This window comes from Sprattus sprattus (genome assembly GCF_963457725.1).
Source record: "Sprattus sprattus genome assembly, chromosome: 4".
Classification (NCBI taxonomy): Eukaryota; Metazoa; Chordata; class Actinopteri; order Clupeiformes; family Clupeidae; genus Sprattus; species Sprattus sprattus.
The window spans coordinates 9,784,356-9,806,716 of NC_137923.1; positions in this window are offsets into that span (position 1 = coordinate 9,784,356).

Below are 22,361 nucleotides of genomic sequence, written 5' to 3' on the forward strand. Positions count from 1 at the left end.
TATCCCTTCATTTCCCACAGTTCTGCCTTCTGCCGGGTCTTTAAAGGGCATTTAAAAGGGTAGTGGTTCACCATGACCATGCATGTCAATCTGAGGAGAACCTTCCCTCTCCAGACTCCAGGCACCGTTTGTGTGAGAGAGTACTGCTGTCTCCTATCAGACCTAGGCTACTAAATAGCAAGAGGAGTCTGTTAACGCCCAGGATTGTTTTTGGGATTGGCAGTGTGAGTGGCCAAAGTCACCCCAGAATTGACAGTGTCATCACTTCAAATGCTGAGTCAGCCTGGGCCAGATTGGACCTGCACGGTTCTGATGCACATCCACATCTGTGTAAGCTTTAGGCCGGAGCTGTTCCTGAGACTCTGCTCTGTGGATCATTTCAAACTCAGGCATTGAGTCCAATAGTTCAGACCTTCACCTTTATAACCAGAGACAATTCCAGAATGGGACGTGTGCAAGTCCTACTTGAGTGGTGCCAGTTCAGACTTTGCTGTAAATATAAATGCAAATGTATACTCAATATAAATGTAAATGTTTGAAAAATAAATATAAATGTAAATATTTTAAATAGAAATAGAGATGTACTAAATAGAAATGTAGATATACATTGTCAGAGCACCTCAGATGCACACGCAAGCTTTGTGATTAGTTGTGACTGACAGTGTACATTAACCTCTGGATGATGACCATACTTCTGTTAGTCCCATTTATGGGGGTCAGCTGGTGTCTGTGACCCAGCTGTGGTGCGGCTGAGCCCTCCACAGGTGCAGGGGGGCTGGGGAGGCCTGCAGCCAGGCCTGGGGCCATACCTGCTGCCTGGATCTCCAGCAGGCTCTATGGTCATTAGTGCAGCCAAGAAGCCTGAGCACAGCTTTGACAACAGATATGTATGCATTTTGATGTGATCGTGCCCCTGTGCAAGGCCTGTCATGTGTCTTGTTTTAATGCCTGATCATGTCCTTGTTTTACTTTGGTGAATTATATTTATTTGTTTTTATCTGCACGGCTCTAATAATGTGTAATTAAGCACATACGCACATCAGCCCTCATCCCTGCAGGCTTCAGGGTTTGGGTTGTGACTTTGGAGGGACTGTGGTCTTTCAGTGGTGTGTGTGTGTGTTCTGTTATTTCACACGTGTTCTACTGCTTCACCATAATCATGTTATCTTGTTTCTGTTGGGAATAATATCGAGCAAACCTCTAGGACACATTGCCATTCTTCACATTTTTATACAGAGAACTTTTCTCCTTGATTTAGTTTGTTTGTTTCCCTTTTCCAAATAGCACCTTCCACATTCTTTTTTTCCCTCAACAATCAAAAGGATACCCACAGCCCTTATCCCTGACTTCTAACAAGTTCTATTCTCCTTTGTCAGAAATGGAGGGAAAAGCTGAAGAAATCCTCAGACTTTGTTGGAAAGGTGGGCCTTGTTTGGTGTTGCATCTACTTTTTATTCATCTCCTCAGCCTGCCTCATCTCCCCAAAACAAAGCTGCATGCGGACCCACAGTCATCCGATGCACTTCCTCAACAAAAAGGGGGAATTCAGGCAAATGTGGTTGTTTAGAGCCCACTCCTTGCTTCAGCCGTGGAGATCAAAGGACAGCTAAATTGGCACCAAAGCTTGCTATTGACGCACAGAGGAAATCAACACAAAATGCACCTTCCACCAAGTCTGCCATCCTGTGATTGAGGCCCTACTCTCTCTAATTGAAAGCTAAGGTTGGGGATATCAGATCTAAGGGGCCTTGCAAATAATTTGTTTCCTTTCCAGGTTTTGAACGGAGGTATTCAATTGCAGCCTGAGATGAGTGATGTATTTTCTTCTTTCTGTCTTTCTTCCTTTCATTCTTCCTTCCTTTCTTTCTTTCTTTCTTTCTTTCTTTCTTTTTTTCTCTCTCTTTCTAAATACAAAACAATAGTGTCTGCTAGTAAAGCAAAGCACCAGGTTCTGTTCGATGCAACTGGAAATACCACATCTTTTTCAAAGATTAAAATCAATAACCAATTTAATACAGCACAATATAAACAAGGCCTTGTTGTCTGATCCTTATTAAAGGTAAATAAAAACAGAAGCACAGACGCTATGATGGACGTGATAGGCTATGGCAATAAGGAAATGTCAGGGCTGTATAGACTGGCTTTTGTGATTCGCTCTAATTTCGTCAGAACACATTTGTCATATTATTCTCCTCACAATAATAAGATGTGAATCACGGTACAATCAATTATTAGATGTTTAAACCCTTATACCAAGGTAAGCCTTTCTTTAAAGGCCTATTGGTACTTCTGCTGTAATAATATCTATGCTGATGAGAAAGAACCAATACTGTGCTAAGCGATCAATTGCCATTCAATAAGTGCTGCTCCAGGTAAACGTATCATGGTTGAGGCTCAGCGGAATGAAAACCCAATCCCAACTAAATCAGGGATTGATCGAACTCTGGCCTAGGCTCAATCAGGGACAGAATTGGCTGTTATCTGGGCATCAGGGCTGTTGTTGTTTTTGCTGTATTTTTTTACATAGGATAGCTCACAAGACATTGACCTTCAACAGCACAACTAATGTCAAGTCTATAAATATATACATATAAATGAACCTCTAATGGCTTTTCCTCTTTGCTAAAATTGCACAGCATGTGCCAGAAAAAAATAATAATAGTGTAAACTTCTCGTTTCCTACAACTGTCAAGAGTTGCAAAAACACTGTCAACACTGATGCACTTGCATATTCAACACAATGTTATAACCTCCTCCATCTATTAACCAACAGGCTCATCTGAGTCTTTCCACTGACATGTAGTCCTCTGACTGATTTGTTATTTTATGATGAACATCCTGTGTAAAACGTAAAACTGTGTTGCTCTTCTCTGAAACCTCCGCGCTATTGCAAATCAGGTATTTTTTTCCCTCAGTGCATTTCCCTAGGCATAAATAAAGAACTTGATTGATTGACTTACTACTGGTTACGTACACACCGTCTCTTAACTGAACTCATGGTCAACCTGCCTGCATGTCAGGCGTGCATGCGCCGCCTTAAACCTGTGCGTCTCCCTGAAGACTGTCACGTCATGACCGAGAGCCGCTAGATCACCCCTTGCCCCAAATATGTCACGGTGAGTTCTCAATCTCCAGAGCCACCTCATGTCACCAAGAGCTGCCATTCTACGCCCCGCCTGTCAGCTAACTTCCAACGTTGAATTATTATTCCATTCAGTGTCTTGGAAATCCACACAAGTAATCAAACGAGCAATGGGAATGCGGAGAAACAGGAGGAATATTGAGCAGATGTCAGTGGCTGTTTGTGTAAGATAGGGCCAAAGGTTACACTGTCAACAGAAGTGAGTTCACCAAATACATTCAGTATAGCAAGCTCTTAGCAATGACCTTGACTATGGTGCATGTGTATCATATGAACTACTGACATTAAACATAAAGTATGGCAAACCAGATTAAATTAACTGGATCATAAGAGTATCCTCTCTCAATAAAGAGAGGTATAGACATTTTTTGTGAGACACAGGGAGTTGAGAGAGGGGGACTTGAAGTCTTCAAAGACTAATCCCTTTATGTCGTTATGGAAGTATTGTTCACTAATGCAAGCAATATGCAGTTTTTTTTACAGCCGTGATGTGTTCATGAAGACACGTCCTAATTATGGCGGTGAAGAGACAAAGAGCGCTGCTCTAAGTGTTAATGGCTTTTTAACAAGCTGCTAAACTCATTTACCCTTTGACCTCCCAGCAATTATAAGGCCCCTAGAAATCAATTTCTATTGAACCACTCCCTTTTACATTCAAATTAAATGGCCTTGTCAAATGACATATTCACATATGGAGAGCAGGCCTGAGGGAAAAAGTGCCGTTCTTAAGCATACTGTGAACAATGAATGTGTGTTTGGCGTTAAAGAGAAGATTTAGGGACCGTGTGTGTGTGTGGGCGGGGGACTTAGTGACACACTGCAAAAATGTAAATCTTAGTAAAATAAAAAAGACTTGAAATATCCTAAATCAAGCCAATACATGCTTGTTTTGGATATTTCTTCTTACCAGGCATGTTTTATGCTAGATCATTTCACTTGATTCAAGTGTTTCAGTCCTTAATTCTCTTGATAAGGTATAAAACTGTACAAAACTGCTATATTTGGGTTCTTTTTTTTTAAATCTTGGTAAGTCAAATTTTCCTGTTCTGTTGGCAGATCATTTTGGCTATTTTAAGTAATATATCCCCCATTTTATTAGTTTTTACTTTTTGAAAGCTGATTTTTTGCAGTGCAGTGGCTGATGGACATATTGGGAGGGACACAAATTAAGTGTACTGGAGATCTCAGTTATCCAGGAAGACTAACAAGATCACACCCACACACACACACACACACCCACACACACAGACACACACACACACACACACACACACACACACACACACACACACACACCCACACACACACACACCCACACACACACACACACACACACACACACACACACACACACACACACCCACACACACACAGACACACACACACACACTTGCATGTGCATGTTTTCGCTCATGTTTTTGTTTTGCTTTTTGTTGTTGTTGTGATAGCATATACAAATACATTAAACTATTTATGTGGGGGTGATGCCTTTGACATTCTTTAACCACACTGTTTCTAGAGCTCATACGTATATACTGTATAAAGTGATCAAGTTGCCTATTTGAATCGGAACACAACATCCCGAGGAACGTAGAACTGCACAAGTTTAGGAAGATCTCATCCATCATCCCCTACTCCCCCGAGAGGGTCCAGGTCTCTGGAGTGTCAGTTGGCGGGTATCTGCCGAGTGGACTTGGCCCTGATCTGGCCGCACTGGTGCCAGGTCAGGGTCCACTTCAAGCTCTATCTGGCTTTGCTTCTATGCAGCTAAAAATGGCCATTGAGAGGAAATGTTTGAAGCTCTTTTCTGTTTATCTCGTCAGTTATGTGTGTGTGTGCATGTCCATTTTCCATGGTCAGACGCGGAGGTGAGGAGGTCCACAAAATCAATAGAGCCACTGGAGAAATTTCATGAAAGCCATTTGACGAAACTCGATCGGCTGTCTGGGATCCTCTGACTCTGAGTTGAAGGCTTGAAATCTGCAGCGGCCATCCATTACGATTTGCACCACCTCTGATGTTCAAAAGGGGAAAAAAAGGAAGAAAAACGATGAAGAAGAAAAAAAAGATAAGAGGAAAAAAAATAGCAGGCAAATAATGGAAACCTTTTATCATCAATATCCATTTGTCCGCTCTGTCACTCGTCTCCAGCGGCTGGCCTCCAAAATTGTGCATTAGCAAATTGATAGGCTAATACCAAATAAAACCTCACCTTGAAAGCGAACGCCCGCATCTGTCTTCATTTAGCCGGCGGGGCCTCTGAGGGGCCGCATCACGTCACGTTCCTCCTCTTTCTTGTGGAGATAAACACATCAGTGTATGGTTAAAAGCACTCGCCAGTGGCCATCTCTCCGTGTGTGACTCAGCAGAGGGTGGTTTGGTCTCCCCACAAGAGTGCACTCCTCTGCATCATGGGATCATTTACCTCAGACAATGTGTAAATCTGCTCTCTCTAAGGTTCATGGTATATGGAAGAAAATGACTTTCATTAAATACATTACACTGAAATACTGAAAGATATATGCTAATGCCTACATAGATAGCATAGGAGTGCAGAATAATGTAGTATTGTCTTACTTCTTCATATAGTGTCTCCACCCCCACACACAAACACACAAATACAAACACACAAATACACTGGATATTTCATCTATCAAACAGCGAACAACCGAAAGGCCATCAGATGTTAGATGAATAAAAACAGGTGGATATTTGTTTATCAAGTCTGTCATAGAAACACTGAAAATCAGCCTCATTATCACTGCCTGCTGTGCATTTCAACAGCCTACAGCTCAATCCACATCAGCTGCTGTGTATCTGATGTGCATCCCTCTGATAACACAGCCCTCCGCCTCTAATGATGGAGCTCTCGGAGGCGCTGCAGCCTTGGCCCCCCCCCCCCCCCTCCTCTCCACACAATCAAGGCAGTATGCAGACGCTGGGACACGGGCTGAGTACAACAGACGGGCAGGAAACTGACAACTGACCTTATCAGCGCGCCACATGCAGCCGTTAATTGGGCACCGGAGATGGCCTGTGGCCTCTGCTGGGAGCGCGCTCAGTCTGGCTGCGGTGGTGGTGTCCACTGGACGAGGAAGTGGTCCGGCTGAAAGGATATCTTTTCAGGCCTGCTCGGATGGAGCCCGGCTCTCTTCTCTGTTGGCGTCAAACGGATGCTGACATTTCCAATGTCATTCATCAGGTTAGCATTATTCATTGCAAACATAATGGCTTCTTTCTTTATGGACAGGACTGCCACTGTGCAGGTACCAGAGACTGCTTTTTGCACAGTGGAAAGCATTGAGCCGATAAAAACTGATCATTCTGACAATTAAACACAACTGTGGCATGGCATGCTTGAGCTCCTAATGGCAGACTTTGTTTGACAGGATTTGTAATGCAGTTGTGGGAAAACCGCATGAGCAGGAACTGTTCGGGCCCAGATGTGAAGAGATCATAGCTGCCCATGGGTTTCCCTATGCTAGAGAGAGAGGGAGAGGAGGCAGAGAGAGAAAGAGAGAGGCGAGAGAGAGAAAGAGAGAGAATGGTGATAATGAGAGAGATGGTGGTGGAGAGAGAGAAAGGGAGTTTGTGAAAGGTGAGAGAGAGAGAGAGAGAGAGAGATGGGGAGAGAGAGAAATAGACAGAGAGGAGAGAGGGAGAGAGAGTAGAGGGGCGGACAGAGGCAGACGGAGTGATGTATCAAAGCAGACAGAATGCAGCCGCATATGAGATGAGATTTGATTTGAGAGATCATCATACAGTCAGCAGCCCTATTGACTGCTCATTGCACTCTGACACACACACACACACACACACACACACACACACACACACACACACACACACACACACACACACACTCACACATTCTCTCTCTCTCTTTTCTCTCTTACATTCACACACAAACATTCACACACAAACATTCACTCACACACACACTCTCTCTCTCTCTCTCTCTTACATACACACACACACACACACACACACACACACACACACACACACACCGTACACACACACACACACACACACACACACACACTCATACACATATACACACTTTCTCTCTCTTTCTCTCTCGCTTACATACACACTGTCAAAGGGTATCCGTGTCGAGTGTCTTTACTAAGTAAAGGCACAAAAGGCAGCATGGAGACAATGCTCTTTATCTGGTAAAGACACACACACTCTCTCTCTCTCTCTCTCTTACACACACACACACACACACACCTGTTCTGCAGTGCTTAAATTATGTTCTTTTTGTCATTCTATTAAGACCTTCACTCATCTTAGTCTTTAACTGTGAGATACAAGTAGTCTGTGAGATAAAAAGGTTAATTATCATTAAAATACAAATTCAGAAGAATAATATTTGTTTGACTTTGTGTTCTTGTGCTGTACTGGGCATAATAATATAAATGTGACTGTGACTTTACACTTAACTGCAAAGATCTCAAGCACTATTGACTACATCTCAGAAGGACTGAACCTCATCCAAAAGAACACACATCAGCACAGCCTCTGTCTCTCCTCGATGAGCCATTCAAATGAACACAGATGCTCTTGGAAATCCTTCACTAATTCTAAACTGGCTTGATCGATGACTATCAGACACTTAGGAGCGTTTGGAGTGGCCCATCCCCGTCTACACCATTTAACTTCTGGCCCACACAATACCGCAAGCGTGCGCGTGTGTGTGTGTGTGTGTGTGTGTGTGTGTGTGTGTGTGTGTGTGTGTGTGTGTGTCTCCCTATGACAGATAAACAAACGAGGGCGGGGCGTGTTTATCATCGGTCCCAGCTCGTTTGACAGTGATTACTCAGCGAGGGGCGTCCACTTTGCTCGGCAGGTAAAATATGAGCGCGGACCACAAGGTCAAACGCCAGCTCACATTTCCTGCCCACATAATCAGATCTGACAAGCTGCTTCCCGCTAGACGAGCGTGGACGGGACATAGGCAGCGTCTACAAGAAAACTAAAATAAGGATTGATTTTTTTTCAAGTTCCACATGTATTTGTAAAAGGATCCTTCAATACTTCCTGAACAGTTTTGTCACTGGTATTACTGACTGAGAATAAAAGCAGGATAAAATAGATGATTTTAGTTGATTTCCCTTCTGTATGCTGACAGTTCTACCAGTGGACTAATTTGGAGTGGTTACAGATTTCCGTCAGTACCAGTACAGATTTGAAATGCCCTAAATTCTTTATTAATGATTAAATACAAAAAGACAATAAATGAATGACTTAAACATAACACATGATATCACCCCGAGACCCCACTTTATTTAGTCATGTGATAGAAACTACAATGTGTTTTCCATGGGTCAGTAATATGAAAAGACTGATATGTAACACACTTCAAAGTCTGGATGATAATATCATGAAAATACATTTCTAAAAGAAGTGAGGGAGAAAGACAGAAAAGGAGGGGAAAGAGAAGGAGACGCTGAGAGAGGAAAACTGACAGAGAAGCTGAGGGGGAGAGGTATCCTCAGATGACCATGCAGCGGAAGCACAGGATAAAGAGAGGTGATGTGTGTGTGTGTGTGTGTGTGTGTGTGAGTGTGTGTTTGTGTGTGTGTGTGTGTGTGTGCGTGTGTGTGTGTGTGTGTGTGTGTGTGTGTGTGGGTGGGTGGGTGGGGACATGTCAGTGTGAGGCGACAGCCACATTAATCACAGCAAATGTCACGCTGCCCGTCAATCCCCGACCAGCGATGCCACAGCACCCGACAGGAAACACGACGCAGACCACACCGCATCACACCTCCACTGCGCCGCCACACAGTATTGAGAGTTACAAGTGTTTTGGGGGGGGGGGCGGGGGGTGGGTGGGGGTTTGGGGGGCGTGCATAGGGGGACAGGTACTGAAACCACCCTCATTTGTAGGCTCCTCCATCACTGTCTCAGCCTCCTCCAGGTCAATCCCTCCTCGCCTCTTTTCTTCTATCCACTGGCACTCAAATGTCAGGCCATCTTCACAACCTGTCTTTACCTTTGTTTCGCTCTCCTCCACTCTCTTGCTCTCTCTCTGTGTTTCTCTATATCATTCCGACCTCTCTTCCTCTCTCTCTATGCCTTTATGACCCCCCCTTTTCTACTCTCTCTACCCCTCCTTTTCTACTCTCTCTACCCCTCCTTTTCTTTCTCTCCCTCTTCAGCCACTCAAGGGACACTTCTGCCCTTTCATTGCTGAGGGAAGCAATCAATTAACCCTTATGACAAAGGGACAGATGCCCACACCAACACTCTCGCCCCCCCCCCCCCCCCAACACACACACACACACACACACACACACACACACACACACACACACACACACACACACAAAAACACACACACACACACACAGTGTTTGGCAGTGGCAATGGATACAATCTGCTCCGCTGCGGATGGGTAAATGCATATGTCAATGTGGGTAGGGTGGTGGTGTGGTGCTTGGGTAGGTATGGATCTGCTATTGAAGCCTGCGGCCCAGCTGTCGATGGCCAATCCAGGTGCCCCGGGTGAGCAGGTCCATGGGTCAATCCAGCCATTAGCATCTTCTTTTCTTTTGTGGCTCCAGAAACATAAAGGACCACGGGTAGGGTCGGGTAACCAGGGGCCCATCGAGCTGTCAGAGTTCTGCATCAATCCACTCATTAGTCCAGGTTCACCAAGTAGGAAATAAAACACATGCATGCACACACTACACACACACACACCCTTGTGCACTCACAAATACAAACATACACATACGCATACACTCTAACACACACAGACACACATAAACACACACACACACAAGAGGACAAAGTAAACTGGTTTGCCGTGAGTGCCCTTGGACCAAGAGGAACCAGTTGAGGCAAGGGACGGGAACCATAAAGAGTAAAGCACCTTATTTCTCCATTTTTTCTTTTGAAAAAAGTGGAGCCTTGGCTATTGATCTGGAGGGGCCTAGTTTCCTTGTGAAAGTGGATCTGTGTACATGAGTGCTGCTGGTTAACAGGCTCCACAGCCAGTCAGATGCCTTCCCATCGATCCCCAGGTATCCGATTGCTCTCTTAAATATGACTGGTGAACAGTAACAAGGGCAATGGATGTTTCAGTGCTATGGTGTAAACATGAGCACCTGCTAAGGCACTAGGACCAAGTTTGAATTCAATGAGAAATAAAAAAGCAACATGAAAACAAACAAAAAAATTATTAAATAAATAAAAACTTGAAATTGCCCAATTAACAGAACACCAACTGCGTTGAGTAATCACTTTTAGAATAATTTAATAGTTTCCGTGTTACATTACCCACACACAGACAAAGCTTTACAGACCCACAGACACAAACACACGCATACACATAATTACCAGTGTTTTTGAAATGTAAAACACTGTGTAGTCCTCCCCATCTGGACTCTTAGAACTTCTTGTGTTCACAGTTTTAAAGTGTGTCGCTTGAAATTCAAGTTTTTATTCTATCTTAACTCCCCTCTGAGAGTTGGCTCATTCAGGAGGGAGTGGCAAACATCCCCCATGGGAAATAGCTGCAGACCCCATTTTTTAAAAGAGTGTATATCTATTTCCAGCTGACTTGCGGACGTTGTGCTATTATCCAGGAGAAGGCCGATTACACTGTGTCCTTGGACAGAGATATGACATGTACGCTGCGCCACTCGCAGTAGAGGTAATAAGTGTGAAGGGAAAGGACTGTCGAACCACAGAAGCAATTACTCTATCTGTTGGAGCTGCGAGCCCTAGATAGTCACAGACTCTGGCCCTGATCTGCTCCACATCCGGCTCACTTCTGAAGGGACTGGTCATAGTCAATAATTCCACCTTACTAGTATAGTAATATACTTATACTAGTACCTAGTATAAGTATATTACTTTTATTGGCATTTCTTGGTGAGGGCTCTTTGTTCATACCTGGGGATGGAGGTGAGAACTCCCTTCCCCCCAGGTTGAGACAAAGGTGTCTGCAGCCATGGCCTATTTTGAATCAATGGTAACACCCCTTAAACATTATGTATATAAGAGCCTTTCTCACTAGAGAAAGGCAGATAAGCTAAGGTAAAACACTGTGAGTGAGTGTGTGACTTCAAGCCTCTGTCTCACGATGGTAGGCCACCATCGTTCAAGAATAAACCTGAAACATGACTGACGAAATCCATGACTGTGTTTTCCAATATATAGTAGAAAACTAATTTCTATCACTTCTGGGGTGCGTTCACATTCGGCAAACAGAGGCGAACGTTTCAGGTGAACCCGTTTTCTTTGAACTTTTGAATTTTTTTTACATCTTTGTGTAAACATTCCAAATTGTGGGATTTAAATGGTAACTCCAGTGTCCATGTTTGTCGGCTGAGAACTACCTCCTTAGACCGTTTGCGGCTGTTTACAAATGTTCACAGTGAACTCAAAGCAAACAAAACAGTTTAAACGTTTGCAGTAGTTTGCCACTTTAAACACACCTCCTCTCGCGTGGCTCTGGCTCAGATTTGTTAGCCTGTAACCCTTCAGCAGGCACTGTCACACCGCTGTGTTTAGGAGGTGGTAAAATGAATGTTCCAAAAAATATGTGGGTCCTTGAAGATAGCATGGAATTTAAGAATCTTACATTGTTGATGAACGCATTCTTTTATTGGAATGTTCCTGCTGAAGGGTTAAGGCCCAGATGTTCTCCAGAGTCAAGGCTGCTATACTGACTGCAGCAATGGAGCCAATCCATGCAGGTCTATAAACCAAACAACGGCAATTGTCATCCACACAGAACAGGTTACACTAATAAAGTTTTACTGGCCACAGCCCGCAGGCTGAACGCTGTTCCGACCTTAATAAAGAGCAATGACGACAGCCATACGACGAGTTTGAGTTGTTGTTTTTTTTTTCCTCTCTTGTGTAAATGTTGTCTTTTCAAATATTCATGGCCTGATAACAAGAGACAGTCGAATGGAGATGTGCTGTCCAGATCTCCCGAGATAGAGACAAAGAAAGTGACCCTATGCAGGTCTGTCACTATGTCCCATTTATTTTCTATCATGGACACACAATGGACCTATGAAGCTCTACGTTATCTTTTGTTTTCCATGTTGGGTTGTGGTCCCACACATGACCCACAAAGCTTTGTCCCTATGATGGTGTATAGTGTACCACATCTCATTCTTTCTGTTTGTGCTATGGACACACAAATTAATTGAACCATGCCAAATAAATGGTGTGATTATGATTAAGTGTATGCCATTTTTTTTCCTTGTTCGACCTCCCGGCACCGATTGCCAGGCTGCCTTATTTGTTTCTTACTTTGAAGTAATGTTATTAACGTTTTGCTTAAAGAAATATGTTTGACAAAGAAAAAAACTATTTTTTCAAATGAACATATATCAAGACAAAACATATACTACATTGGATAAGATGTAAAAATGGAGTGGTCATTAAGCCTTCTGTAATAGCCTACCATCACGATCCCCGCTTTAATACATCACCAGAGAGAGAGCCATTCGATAGCAATCTGCTTCAGGAATATGCTTTTTACAAAGTGGCACTCACTAAGTGATTTATCACGTGTGAAGATTACCAGTGTTTATTCTTCAAAGTGTTTTCCAAGTAAATGTCCACAAGTGCTTTTTAGCATCAGTCATGCTTAGATATGTGATGCGAAAGCAATAAGCTGAGTGGCTCACAGACATGTACCTGAACTGGGGGGCCTTCATCATTGCCCATTATGGCATTCATGACAGGACACTTTAACAACAGTCACACACACACAAACACACACACACAAACACACAAAGACAGACACCTGCATGCGCACACAGACAACACACATACACAAGCCCACTCACAGATATGGACTCAAACACACACACACACACACGGACACACACACACACACACAGACACACACACACACACACACACACACACACACACACACACACACACACTCAAGTTTATGACAGGGAGGAGAAATGTTTTCATTTTACAATACTTTGTGATTACAAAGAAACTTTTGTGGCACATTCATTGGCGGACGGTTAAAGTTATGGCTCTATTTATCCCCCGTTGTCAAAACTGTTGTCATAAATCCTGCTGAAAACGAGAAGCTTGGACGCTTAAAAAACACAGAGTGTATTCAGTTCTGCCTTCTCAACCCTCTCCATATTCTGCCAAATGCTCTGGAATCAATTGCAAGGAGGCTTGAAAGGCACTCTAAAGCCACACAATGCAGTCATAATGCTGCACAGTGCCGCGACTTGAGCCAAGAGTATTTTCTTTGTGTCTTTTATGCTGCTGCTGCTGGCAGTTGAAGCTATAGGTTCATGTTTTACTAGTGCAGTAAGCATGCGATGGGTCGATTCTTTTTTTATTAATATCTTATTATTATCTTAGATGAAGAAGATCTTAGAAGGTGACCTTGGAAGATCTTTTCGATGATCTTAATGCTCGTTATATGTTGTTATTAAGTACCATATACACCCTTGACTCAAACATTAAAAACAATGAAAAGAGCATTTATTATGCAAATTATCGTTTATTATCCTGCCTTGTCTGATCACATTTTAGTAGGAGCTAATGTTCACCTTTTCAGTTTACAGTTTACATGTCAACCTTTACAGTTGATCACCTTCTGGACCCAGTTTGGCATAGAATGTATGAAATTTGCACAATTTTCCTTGAGTTGTTTGTCTGGGTACCCCAGCTGAATAATGGCTTTTATTTACTTCGCTTTTGTGGAACAGTCCTTGTTCACGAGATTTCGGGTTTAAATCTGTGAGTTTCCTAGCCAGTCTGACACCATTAATTTGTTCCTTTTGAAGTCACCTTTTTCTCTATCACATCACTGTATGAAGCAGACTTACATCATCCCATTGACAGGATAAAAAGATCCCATGACAGAATGTCCTAGTAAAAACACAGAAAATATACTGAGTGAGTGAATCAATTGCTCAAGGGGTGTGCTTGCTATATGTTTTCTTTTTTTTATGTGAGGTAAGGTCAAGGATTAGGTTCACGGCTCTATATTGCTTTAGCTATTTCTCCCTTCAGTGTGCTTCAAGAACCATCCAATTACATTTCAGTTGGAGAAAGAATCTACAGGTTGGGTGGGTGGTGTTCAGATGATTGCACCGGCCAGTCAAGAGCCAATAAGCACTGCAATGATTTCATATTATTCAGCTGCAGTGCCAGAGAGTCTGATTAAATATGAATTCATTTCAAGATTTCTACCTTCAAGAGGGCTTAATAGTTACAAAGCCTACTGACTGAACCAGCCCTTAAATTAGTATTCATTGATGTATGCCACATTCTTTAAAACGTCAGTGTGCCTATTTAATACCAAATTTCCATAAATTGTAAGTTAATGCTACTCAGAAGTACAAAACTGATACCTGAAATGCCTTCTGTGATCACGGCCCAACGGGGGCATATGTCTAGTGAATGCCTGTGGCTCAGTGTTGGTGAGCTTCTCTTGGCACCAGGTGGGCATGTTTCTCCTGTGTGCCCGTGGCATCATGGGTCATAGTTCTCCGAGATGCGTTTGTGGCATCCTGTGTGTTTATGGCCCGGCGCGGGTGTGCCTCCCCTGCCAGAGATAAACATCACTGGCAGAGGCAGAGCGCTCCCAGAGGGTGACTGACGGGGAGGTAAACAGATTTTGGCACAGAACAGAAGCGTGGAGAATCAGTTTAGAGCTGATCTGAATTCATCACGCCTCATACACATGGGACACAGAGCGACATGGGAGAGAAGGGGGGGGGGGGGGGGGGGGGGCGGAGAAGAGAGCTCCACAGATGCAGAGAGAGAGAGAGGGAGAGAGGCAGACAGAGAGGGAGAGAGGGAGGGAGAAGAGAGCTCAACAGATACCTCTATACGAAGCTCTACCCCTCTCTGTCCTCTCCATTTACTAATCTCACCCGGAAGGATATTAGACCTCTGGGCCCCTAAAGCTTGTCAAACTGATAACCTCTCCAGAGTGAGAGACGGTGGTGTTTGAAATGACCATCATACTCACTGTGTCTTTTTGTCACATCAAAGGTTTGAACGAAACACAGAGGAAGAGGACAGAAACACTTATATCACAACAGCTATTCAACTCTCTTTGAAAATTGCCTATACTTAAGTTCATGAGCGTGTGCAAGCCCTTTATAACTGAGCTTTGAAGACAGCGAGATTATGCTGACGAGCACGGGACCTTAACACTGAGATAATAAGGATCATTTTTCTTTTTAACAGCAGAGGTGTAGCCCATATAGTGCATATGGTTCAATATTATCAATGGCTAAACAAGATTTTATGGGAAATATAGCCCTCTGACTCCATACACATGACACACGGATTACTTGTTTAGAAACCAAACAATACGTGTGTGTACACTGTTTACACAATCATGAATAAACAACACATTAACATTTCTCTTCTTGAAGAGTTTCAGTTGTGTTATGGCATGGTATGGTTTTATTTGCATGCGACTAAAGCCCTATTTTTGCATTATGTCAGTACTGCATATAATGTGTGCGCTCAAACACAGAGAAGTTGCCAAATAAATGGTTTCATTTCCAGTTTTCCTCCTGATTGCCATTCGGTGCACATCGCTGCATATAATCGTTTACAAGCAGTGAGTGTGTTGTTGACAAACAAAATGAAACAAAAAAACAATGTCGGTGCTAGTCCAGCGAAATGAGATTGTTTGCTCTCCAGAACAGACTAACAATAACCAAAGCTGCGTTGCCTGTTTTGGTTTAACAATGAGCAGTCTGGAACTCTACCAGAGAGAGAGAATGTCGAGAGGCTGGAAAATATTAAGCATTGATCTGTCCATTCAGCTCTCCCACGGAGAGCCGTTGTGCTTTAAATTTCACTGTTGATTAGGAGCTCTCGCAACAATCAGATTTTTTAATCTTTAAATGTCAAGGCCCCGCTGTCTTCTCATGCCATGTTTATTTGAAACGCATGCTCTAATTCAGTCCACGGGCTGCATATGCACGTCAGCATCAATTTGCCTTTAGACACGGTTATTCTCTTACCATAAGCTAATTTTTCATCCAGGGGTGACAGATCTGGGTTGAAAATGACTACAGCATCAGACTAGATAAGTTTCCATGTACAAACCTCTGTATTTTTCATGGATTATATCTTCTACAGCACGGAGAACAACGTGGAATGTGGTTATGAGTCAACATTTAATGCTACGGTCACACATCTGCATCTCATGAATGGAGGAGGACAAATGAGTGCATTGTCTGCAGACTGTCGGATCGAGTGTCGGCCAGATAATTCTCCCCTCCTGTACTCCTCCCATCTCGCCGGTACCCTTGACGACTCGGTTTCCAGGCGCAGGGAGTGCCAAACACATTTTACGGCGCGGACGGCGGTGGCGGCAGCAGTACCCGGCCTCTCAGTGCTTCATCTCCACATCCCCGCACTGAGCGCGCTCAGACTCTGTGCTACCATATGGCCTTTTAAACAGAACCGTTGTGGGTTTCGGTCAGGTCTGGCCAGCGCCGGGTCGGGACCACCCACGCTGGCGTTGGCGCTGGGAGCGGGAGCTTATGGCGGCCCCGTGCAGGGAGCCGGGAGCAAATTGATATCTTCATGTGGAGATATCCATCCATGCCCTTCTCATTAGGAGGAACACGGTTCCACGCACACACAGACAAGCAGTCTACTGTCTTTCTTTTCACAGCTATAAAGCTGGACAGAGGAATGTAGTTTTAAAACTAGACACACACACAAAAATGCACATAATCACAGTCCCCCACACATGAATGCACACAGACACTCACAAACCCATGCACATAAACACACTCACGCCCACACACACACACACACACAAAGATGCACACAAATACAATCCCACACGAGGACAGTCACAAACCTGCATACATAAATACACACACACACACACTCACACACACACAGGTATTCACCCACACAGGCACTCACACATCACCACACAGGCACTCACACATACACACACAGGCACACACACACACACACAAACACAGAGAAACACAACCACAGGACTCCTGAGAGATAGGACTCCTGGTTCTGTTAGTACACAGTAGTAACTTTAGCAGAAAAATATCAGGAAGATTCAGATAGCCCAGCCGGCATGCCTCTTTTGGCTGCAAATGAACCTGCTTGTGATATCATAACACACGTCAGGGAGTGTCTCTCAGAAATGGTCAGGAAGGCAGAGAGATAATTGAACACAGAGCTGTAGGGCTGAACTTACTACTGACGATTTGAGGGTTTGAAGGGTTGCCCAGTTTGGCCAGAGGGCTCTTGAGTTTCAAGGGAAATGACAAAAAATATGGACCAAACGCAGCACCGCCCGTGTGTGCCTGGGCTTCTGTCTGGAGACTTGTCATTTGTTTGGAGTTTGTTGCCTGACACACGGTTCTGCCGCCGGGGAACGCACCCCTGTGCGCGCTGGCACAGATAGCGGCTCTCGCGTAATGAGGAGAAAATTAGGCTTTGTGTGGGGCATCTTTTCCAATATGCATTTGCTACACCTATTACGGGCACAATAACATCAAGACAAATAAAGCAATTACCCGCCCCTAATTAGTTTTCACAGCAGCCTGCGCTGAAGTTGCCTTTCGCCACTGCTACCACTGCCGCCACATTAATCCCATCGCTGGCATGAATGGATAGGTCTGAGCCATCACTCATCTCGGGAGGTCATAGTTCCCCCAAATCTCATTATCTGGGCTCAGCCTCTGAAGGTCAGGGCGTGCTAAACGGAAACACCGTTAGAGCCACAATGGCCACCTCTGAGAAGGGGGGGGGGGGGGATACAGTGGAATGAGCCATCCACCACTGCTGCCGCCACCGCTACCAAACTCCATTTCAACTGTCATAACTTTGAATTAGGTTGAGATGCATTATCAGCCACAATAATATTTCACGTATGCCGCCAAGAGGCAATAAGCAGAAGCAATAACAAGGGCATGGAACCAACCCGCTGCGCCTCACGGAGGACCAGATATTTTATACTCTAATTCTCATGAATGTTTCAAATGTTATCAAACCTCTGACACATTTCAACGGACACTGTTGATCAGCCCAGGTGAGTGCACGTGTGGGCAGCGCTTTTGATGAAATCCGGTAAATATTCATGTTTAGGAAATTAAACTGTACTGCGTGATGAGAAAATGATCGAGGACTGAGATTCAGTGTAAATGGGAAATGATACATAACATTATCTAGTTCTACCTTTAGGATATTTCAGCTATCACCGGGTCTCCATTTTATCCTCCAGTTTGTCTAATCAACTGCTTCTTCTCTTTTGAATGGGTCAGTTAGGAACCCGCTTACTTACTTACTTACATAACCTCGGTTCCTTTAGTAAGGGACCAGATATAACAATAGTTGCGTGTTACAGTGTCTCCTTGGTGGGTGTTTCGACGCTAAGATTTTTTGATCCACGGAAGTGAGATGCGTGCGCCTTGGTATTTATGGGCCCCGAGCTCGACGCACGTCTCCCTGCCTATCGGCGTGAATAAATAAGTTCTTCGATTGGTCCGTGACACTAGGTCAAGTCCCGTTTGTTATATCTGGTCCCTTACTAAAGGAACCGAGGTTACGTAAGTAACCGAGACTATATGTACTCTGTCTTTGTCTCAGTAAGAGCAAATAGCTGAGAGCAGACTCATTCATTCAAATGACTGATGTGAGGTTATCCTGTATGAAATTGAACTCCCCCACCCCAACATAACCTCTTATGAACAAACAACACCCTCCCTTGCTTATTAGATTCTATCTTGTTGATCCTATGTGTATGTTTGCTCCCCAAATCCCCTAATCTATAATCAAAAAACTCTACAAGCCTACAAGCCTACAAACTCTAAAAGCCTACATTCAACAGAGGTAAATCCCCTAATTACATACAAACACACACACACACACAGACAATCTCCTCTCCCACACACAAACACATTAAACACTGTCAGACACACACACACAAACACATCCACACACACCTCTTTGAACCTCACTCCTCTCTTTCTGTCTCATATGCATTGCTACCGAGGCGTCTGTGCCCCCATCCCCACCCCTAACCCTGCACCATCAGGCAGCCGGTATTGATTCAGGCGTTCAGGCAGTTTTGCTGAATCTATCGGGTATTTCAGGGAAGAAGGATAAGGGGGGGGGGGGGGGTTAAAGAGGGAGACAGAGAGAGTGGTAGAGAGAGAGAGAGACAGAGGGAGAGAGAGAGAGAGTGGTAGAGAGAAAGAAACTAAAAGAGAGAGAGAGGGAGGGAGAGGGCGCAAAGGGCCCAGATCTCTGAGGCACTAAGCAAGAGAGACGGGAAACCAGATCCCAGGCCTATCGCAGTCTTAAGAGGCTGACACTGCAGGCGTTTGAGCCTGTGCTCCTCCTTAGTGCCCACTCGCCTCAGTGCTGTTGCTGCCGCCGCTGCTGCTGTTTCTGGGAGATACGCTCTGGACCTCCCCGCTAAAGGACAAACTGGCAAATAAGATGACTCCTGTGCACTGAACTCCAGCTGATCTGGAAACTGAGCTGTTCAAAAACCTCCCAAGTGTTTAAAATTAAAAATGCCTTGTTTGCAGGCTGGCACTTGGAAGGGTAAATGAACAAAAAAACTCCACACAGGAAAATAATACTTTGAAAGTAGAATAACAGCCTTTCCCCCAGAGAGTCATTGTACTGGCAGTATGCTGTTGGACTAGTGACAAATTACTTATCTCTACAATAAGGAGGACGATTACCATCTTCTATTTCTTTTCCAAAGCAAAAATAGAAAGCACTGGTCAAAATTAACTAATGAATGTACTGTAGCTCTTTAAGATAAATGCTGTCAGACAGTGACAGACAGCAGTGATCTGGAGCAAGTGCTGCTTCCCGACCTGAAAACCTAAAACACAAACAAGCCTATCAGATCTCAGGCACAGCATGATATGTAGCTAGATATCAGCATGATCACCTTATCGATTTTAATATATATATATTTTTAAGTTTATTGGCATTTTTTACCATTATACCTTTATATGGAATGTGGGCACTGTACTGTACTGACTGAGGCTTGTTCACTATTTATCAGTAATACCAGACATATTTGTAGAAGTATTCTTTTAAAACAGTTGCACGTCAAGATTAAAAAGGAAAGAGATTTGAAAAGAGGAATGAAACATATTCAGCATATTCAAGCAAGTTAACATTAAGCCACTGTGTGTGTGTGTGTGTGTGTGTGTGTGTGTGTGTGTGTGTGTGTGTGTGTGTGTGTGTGTGTGTGTGTGTGTGTATGTGTTTATGGAAACCCTTTCAGTCTGTAGTGCAGACACAGCGCCTCAGCATGGCTCAAGAATTCCCAGAATCCACCGCAACAACTGTATTTGTCTAAACAATGGGAGCAATGAAATGCGTTGTCACTCACTGTTAGAATGACTAAGCGTAGTTAGAGACTCTGACTGGAACAGGTTCTGAATGAACTCCCATTAATCTTTCCTAAAACAAGCTGACTCAATGGAACGAGCTTCAGAGCCAAGAGCCAGCTGTATTCAGGTGACCTCCGCCAAATTGAATGGGAATTTTTCTCCATCGCACAGTTTTATGGGGCTTGCTCAGGCCAAGCCCATTACAAAAGTTGAAATATATTGCAACAAAGCAAAGAGGAAGTCGTGCACTGTGTTTGTGGGTGTCGTGTTTAATTTAGCGTTCAAGTTCACGACTGGAATAACTTTAGCGATTACCTGTCTCGTGAAGAGGAGTAAGGTCATCTTCAAGTATTTTATCAACATAGAGGCTTTCACGTTTTAGTGCCAGTCTAGAGGAGTTTAATAAAAACAGCCATTTTAGCTACATAAATTCACACAACATCCCAAAAACTGACACCTAAGTAGGAGAACATAAAAACTCTATCACATACTTTAATGCTGAGAAGGAGCGTTGCTGCCGTTGAGTTCGAGTATGACAGCAGAAGTGAAAACAGCTCGCCACCTCAGCTGGGTGCTCTGTATAGAGGCTTTACTTGAGCACCCTAACTGCTTCTACACAAAGCAAAGCAAGGCACGTATATTTAAACAAACACAATTCATAAACACATTCGTTATTTAAAGCAACATAGAAAAATAAGAGATTAAAGAAGGTGAAGAAGATAAAAACAGTTAAAGGATATAGAAAAATATAAAAGATTATAAAGCGGAATCTTCAGTGAGAACTATCTGTTGGCAGGGTTACAACCAAATTAAGCAAGGGCCGGGACATCACCTAGAACAACTCGACTTCAAGTTCTTACTCTAAATAATCAGCAACAGCTTTCGCTATAGATGTGAACACCAAACACAAAATTCAAGACTTCCCCTTCACCCACAACATCTTTTGGAAAATTCTCTTGACAGATCATTGCCAGTTCAGCCAGTTCAGTGTTTCAGTAAGGATGAGTAACTATTGCAAACACTCAACACCCCCCCCCCCCCCCCAACACACACACACACACACACACACACACACACACACAAACACACAGTCACTTATTAATGTTCTCTTCCTCTAGGCTCTACAGACACTCCGATGACAGCATGCACAACAGAGACAAACTCAAAGGGATTCAATTTTCAAATGTATTCTTTTCAATTCGTTTTAGTTTTGCCCTAATGTTGTTTTTTTAATCCTTTTATTAGGGACTAAGCCATTACATTATTAATATTCCTACGAGCCAGTTGTCTTAAATTACTGTTTTATGCCTCTCTTCTGAATGTTTCCTGCAAAACACTTTATTTAATGTATTTTAATGTATGGAATTTTAATATTATTTAATTCACGTTGTTGTTCCTGCATGACTCGTTTTGATAATGTCAGTCATGTTCCTCTAGATCAGTGTTTCTCAAACTTTTTCAGACCAAGGACCACTTAGCCAATAAAAAAAAACTAGCGGACCATCTTACTAAATAGAAAATCCTCGGAACAACATGCCTACACAGACCTGGCGCCAGACAATTGTTAGCGGCACATGAATTTTGCAGTGGGCTCTCCTTTTTTTACGTACCAGTAGGCTGGTTATAGATATGACAATGCGCAAGGCAAGCATCTGGAACCCTGCTCTATGCCTGACTTGGTTATGTTACAAACTTTAGTTCGCTCACTCATACTTCCATCACACACTCAGACAGGCCAATGTATCACAAAACACAACGACGCGCATACCGACCGCAGTAATTCAGTACCAACAGTATAGGCTAGCCCACTGGAATTAATACAAGCTTCCTAGTAGACAACA